This window comes from Ochlerotatus camptorhynchus, unplaced genomic scaffold (assembly GCF_037179485.1).
Source record: "Ochlerotatus camptorhynchus isolate MF236.1 unplaced genomic scaffold, CSIRO-AGI_Acam_v1.1 ptg000274l, whole genome shotgun sequence".
Lineage (NCBI taxonomy): Eukaryota > Metazoa > Arthropoda > Insecta > Diptera > Culicidae > Ochlerotatus > Ochlerotatus camptorhynchus.
In genome coordinates this window covers 2347034-2353277 of record NW_027040763.1, presented here as the reverse complement: position 1 = coordinate 2353277, position 6244 = coordinate 2347034, and positions in this window count along the sequence as shown.

Sequence of the window (6244 nt, the reverse complement as noted above, 5' to 3'; positions counted from 1 at the left end):
ATTTTTTTTTAAATTTTTCCCTGAACCTATATTACTATATTAAGGGCGCTATCCTCTTTAAACTGAATGGTTTTAATCATTTTAATCCTGCTTACCAGGGGCGCAAGTCATTTCAAATATATCCTTTTTAAATGTTTTTCAGAACGTGTTTATCAGGGGCGCAACACATTTCAAATTTTACGATTTTGATATTTTTTCTCTGAACTTGTCTACCAGGGACGCTTGCCATTTCAAATTGACTGATTTTTAAACTTCCTTGTACATGTATATCTGACGCTATTTTTTTTTCTTATTTAATTATTTTTCAAAGTTTTTCATTGAAGTTTATTGGGGGCGCAAGTGTTCAAGGGGACTGACTTGGGTGCAGTGTTTTTTTTTTAATATTTAACATTTGCGGTGAGATTTTGCTCTATTTGGATTGCTATATTTTACCTATTTTGAAAACATTTTTTTTCGGTTTGCAGCTAAGTAATCGTCAATTACCCGCGACTACCTACAACAACAGCACTAGGTATTCCACTAAGTCACCCACATTCATCAGGATTAGATCATGCAGTTAACTGATCGTCCAGCAAAACTTTCAGGGCTGCTCTTTGTTCAGTAAAAATTGCTTGTACTGGAAGCAGTTCAGTAATCCATTTTGCTGGAACTGGAATTCAATTTTTGGTATGTACTAATCGTCATTATGAACTGCTACAATTATGCGTTCCATTGCTCCAGAATGGCGTTGACATTCTTCTCACACTCCTTAAGATTTCTTACGATTTCTGTCCGGAACTCCCTGAGAATTCTCCTCATAACTGCCATGGAATTTTGTTTTGAATTCTCCTCTGAATTTCCATGGAATGCTCCTAAATGTATCTTTAATTTCCTTCGTTTCAGTGGAACAGTCTAGAAATTTAAATTCATTTTTAATTCTTCAGGAAATTGCCTTGGACCTCTAATCCAAATTTCTTTGAATTTTCTCCGGAATTATCAATAAATTTTATTTGTAATTTCGGTTGCACTTTTAAAGATGAAAATATTTTTGTTTGTTTATTATAGAGGTTTTAAACCTGATAACAGGAGGAAATAAAACTCATCTTCTCGTAATTCAAATTCGAGTTTGTTTTCCAAGCAATATTTTACTTTGCTTCTCGTAATCCAAATTATATTTTGCTTCTCCAAGTAAAATTTGGGTTTGCTTCTCGAAATCCCAATTCGATTGCGCTTTTCCAAGTAAAATTCAACTGAGTTTTTTCAAGTAAAATTTGACTACACTTCTCGAAATCCAAATTCGATTGCACTTTTCCAAGTTAAATTTAACTTCGCTTCTCGTAATCCGAAATCGAATGCGTTTTTCTCATCAAAATTGACTTGGCTTCTCGCAACCCAAATTCAACTGCGCTTTTCCAAGTAAAATTTGACTTCGCTTATCGTAATCTAAATTTGATTGCGGTTTTCCAGGGGAAGTTTAATTTCGCTTCTCGTAATTTAAATTCGATTACACTTTTCCAAGTAAAATTTGCTTCGCTTCTGGTAATCCAGATTCGATTGCGCCTTGGCAAATAAAATTCAATTTTGCTTTTTCAAATAATATTTAACATCGCTTCTCGTAACCAAAGTTCGATTGCGCATTCCCAGGCTAAATTTGATTTCGCTTTTAGTAATCAAAATTCTACTGCCCTTTTCCATGTAAAATTTGACTTCACCTCTAATATCCGAATTATGCGCTTTTCCTAGCAAAATTTAACTTCGCTACTCAAAATCCAAATTCGCTTGCGCTTTCCCAGTTAACATTTAACTTCGCTTAGTATCCATCATACAGACGATAATTTATTTCATGTGAAATTTGTTTCCATCATTATTTTTTATCAATAACTGACAAAATATCAAGTAATTTTATTTAATTGACTTTGACTGTGCAATGCTTGGTTCAACAGTTATGATTTTTTGAAGTTGGTTGTGTCCGAGAAAATCGAAAAACTTTAACCAAGGTTTTCCGGAAAAATTGACAACACTGATTTTTTTGAAATTTTAATTTTGTAAATGGATATGGATGATGGAACTCTATCTATGAGCGAAGTTTCATAAAAATTGAAGAACCTTCGGCCCAAACCTGTTCGATAATTTAAAATATCATTACTTACTTACTTACTTAACGATCCTGCGCGACTCCAGGGGTGCAAAGGGCCTTTGTGAAAGATTTCCAGCCTGAGCGATTACTAGCTTTGGCCTTGACCTGTGCCCAAGTCAAATTTCGGTCAACGTTCTTAATTTCACTGTTTAGGCTCCGCCACCATGAGCCTATGGGTCTGCCTCTGCTGCGATGTCCTGCTGGATTCCAGTCCAGTGCTTGCTTGCAGATTTCGTTTCCGCTCCGTCGTAGTGTGTGGCCGACCCACCTCCACTTCCGTTCACGAATTTCTGTCTCTATCGGCTTCTGATGGCACAAACGATGAAGCTCGGAATTTGAGATGCAATTGTGGGGCCACCAGACACGAATTATGTACCGCAGGCATCGTTTGATAAACACCTGCAGCTTCTGAGTGTTCTCCGCTGATACACACCATGTTTCACCGGCGTATAACAGCACAGACTTCACGTTCGAGTTAAAAATTCGGATTTTGGTGTGTCAACTGATCTGATTCGCTCTCCATACAGTTCGCAAACTAGCAAAAGCAGCCCTAGCCTTCTTAATCCGTGCACCTATGTCGCTCTTTGTGCCACCGTCCGACGCTATCTGGCAGCCAAGATATTGGAAGCTTTCGACTTTCTCCACTGCCTGCTTAGCTACCGTGAAATTGGGACGCTTTTCCATGTTGACATCCAACGATTTGGTCTTGTTGCGTTCCACAAGGTCGTCGAGCTTACTCTGCATGTCAGAGCGCCGTTGTGTTGATAACGCAACATCATCAGCCAAATCGAAGTCGTTGAGATGCTCCATGGTAATAGGCTGCCACAGCAACCCACGGTTCGGTACACGGTCAACGGCTCCAACCATGATCTCGTCGATTACGATGAGGAACAGTAGCGGTGATAATATACATCTTTGCCTCAAACCCGCGATTACCCGAATAGGGTCAGACAAAGCTCCGTTGTGCAACACTCTGCATGAGAAAGCCTCGTACTGCGCTTAGATGAGGTTGACGATCTTATCAGGGACTCCCTTGCGTCTCAGAGCGCCCCACAAGTTTTCGTGGTTTAGTCGGCGAAAGCTTTGACAATATGGTCCACACAGGATCTTCCAGCACGGAATCCTTCCTGCTGTCGTCGGAGAGTCGCGTCGATCTTCTCCTGTATCCGATTGAGGATAACTTTACACAAAACTTTGAGAACAATACACAGTAACATGATGCCTCGCCAGTTGTCGCATACAGTTGGATCTTGGGGATTTTTACCAAGTGGCCCTGCATGCAGTCAGCCGGAAAAGTCGCGGTGTCCCAGATATTGACGAATAGTTGATGCAGCATTTATGAGGTTAGCATGGGGTCAGCTTTGAGCATCTCTGCTGATATGCGATCGACCCCCGGGGCTTTGTTGGACTTCATATTTCGGATGGCTGCTTCTATCTCCTGCAATGATGGATCTTCAGTGTTGAACTAAATTGGAATTCGCATCTAGAGCAAGTCATTAGTAAAGCAACAAATGCTCTTTGGATAGGTAAAAACACTTTTGGTAGGAAATGGGGACTAAAACCTAAAATGATCCACTGGATTTATTTGACGATTGTAAGACCCAGAATAACCTATGCATCATTGGTTTGGTGGCGTAAAACCAAATGAAAAATCAGCTCAGAAAAAGCTGGGGAGGCTGCAAAGACTAGCTACTCTCTCAATAACTGGTGCAATGAGTAGCACACCAAGTATGGCACTAGATGATCTACTTTATCTGCTTTTTTGCATCAATTTATTCAATTAGAAGCCGAAAGGAGTGCATTAAGGATCTGACGGTCACATCACTTCTTTGAAGGTCATCTTAGAGGACATATGAGCATCCTAAAAATGTTCAATATTGATTCTGTTATGTTACAAAATGAAGATTTTTTTTTTTTTTTTTTTTTCCTTTGGTTTGTTTTTTCCGTCGATCTTGTTTCCCTTGCTGAGCACCAATGCTACCGACGTGCCAGGAAGGCAGCTCCCACACCTGGACCCTACCTATCGACCCATCAACTCATGACCCGGGGACCAACGGCTTTACTTCCCATCCGAAGGAAGGCGTGATCAGAGATGTTATGGCTCAGAACATCCCGGCGGCGCCGACTGGGATTGAACCCAGGCCTGCTGGGGTGAGAGGTAATCACGCTTACCACTACACCACCGGCGCCGTTGAAAATGAAGATTGGATGAAGAAAAAATATCACTTCGATCGTATTTACAATGTAGCAGATGCGGATCACGATTTGTGGGACAATGGGGAACGAAACATTCGTCCAGGATCAATTATCTTTTATACAGACGGCTCTAAATTGAATAATCGTGTAGGAGCAGGGGTTACAGGTCCAGGTATAAATATCTCAATATCTATGGGCTACTGGCCTACCGTGTTCCAAGCAGAAGTCCAAGCAATTCTTGAATGTTCTAAAATGTCTACGCAAAAATTATAGACATTCGAATATCTGCATTATGTCTGATAGCCAAGCTTTGAAAATTGGCAAAAATTGGCCTGCCAAAACCAAGTGAACCTATTTTGGGTTCCTGGTCACTGTGGAATTCAAGGGAATGAGAAAGCCGACACACTAGCTAGGCTTGGATCATCTCAACAATTTATAGGACCAGAACCATTCTGTGGAGTTTCTGCTTGCTCTTTTAGAATGGAGTTCAAGAAATGGGAAAAAAATGAAAGTGGAGACCAATTGGAACAACACTCTCATTGCTAGGCAGTCGAAACGGTATATTAATCCGAGCATTTCAATGACTAGCAAAATTCTTGAGCTATCAAAGAAAGATCTCAGTATGTACACTGGTTTAATAACAGGGCACTGTTCATGTAAATATCACTTGAAGCTAATAGGAAAACTTCAAGATGACATGTGTCGATTATGTGGCATAGAAAAAGAAGACTCTGAACACCTGCTATGCTCTTGTACAGCAATCTTCAATGAGAGGCGTATTTTTCAGGATAAGGGGCTGACAGAACCCTTTGATATTTGGAATTCAGTTCCCAGCCAAGTAGTGCAATTCATTCGAAATGTAATACCTGACTGGGAAAATGCTTTCGGTCAGTCTATGTCGGTCGCTTCATAAAATGGTGTTACGACATGCTGATAAAGCAATATTAAAACGGGGAATATATCGCAATAAATCTAAGTACTGGTCGCAGTGATCAAAATACCCAACACGGAGAAAAAAAAACACCAACACAGTGAGTTCTTCCATAATTTTTCTTGTCTATATGATATACGTTTCACATCGAAGATGCGTCACACATACCAAAACGGCCATACGTCATTTAAAGGGGCAGGATAATTAAAAAAAAAACACGGGTCTGTTTAAATCAAAGATTTAAACGCGATGCTTCAGAATCAAATAAATGGATACAACGTAGACATCTCCTACCGTACGTTCCGTTTTTGTTAATTATATGATTGATTGGTCGTTGAAAGCATCTAGACTAGAAAGGTTAAGCGATGCTCCATTTTCCTATGACAGCATGAGCATTAACTCCAGACCAACAATTGAAATACGCGGAACAACCAAACGTAAACAATGGCTTTAAACACAAAATTCTCGAGAATCAAAACACTCCCACGCAAACTAACAATGCCATTCGATGAAGGAAGTTTGCTCGATCAGATGATGGTGTTAGGTTGCATGGATGTGCTTTGATTCTCGAGGAATTTGCGTTTAAAGCCATTGTTTACGTTTGGTTGTTCCGCCTATTTCAATTGTTGATCTAGAACTCTTGTCCAGGGTTGCTTCCACTCACTTGCTATAAAAAAATATTTTTGGGAATTATACAATCATTAGATGTTATAATGCTATGTTGCACTTGTAATTAACAAGAAGAGGGTGTAAAGTATGTGTTTGACCCATAAAACCTGTCAATTTCGCTTTGAGAGCGTCACAATCAGCGATCTTATGATTCGTGAGCGTTCACTCAGAGTGAGCACTCACGAGTTGTAAAATCGCTATTTGTGGCACACTGAAAGCAATATTGACAGATTTTATGTGTCAAACATATACTTCATGACCTCTTCTTGTAGCTTACAAGTACTAAACTATTTCATGATTACATAATTCAGAAAAAAACATTTTTTTATAGC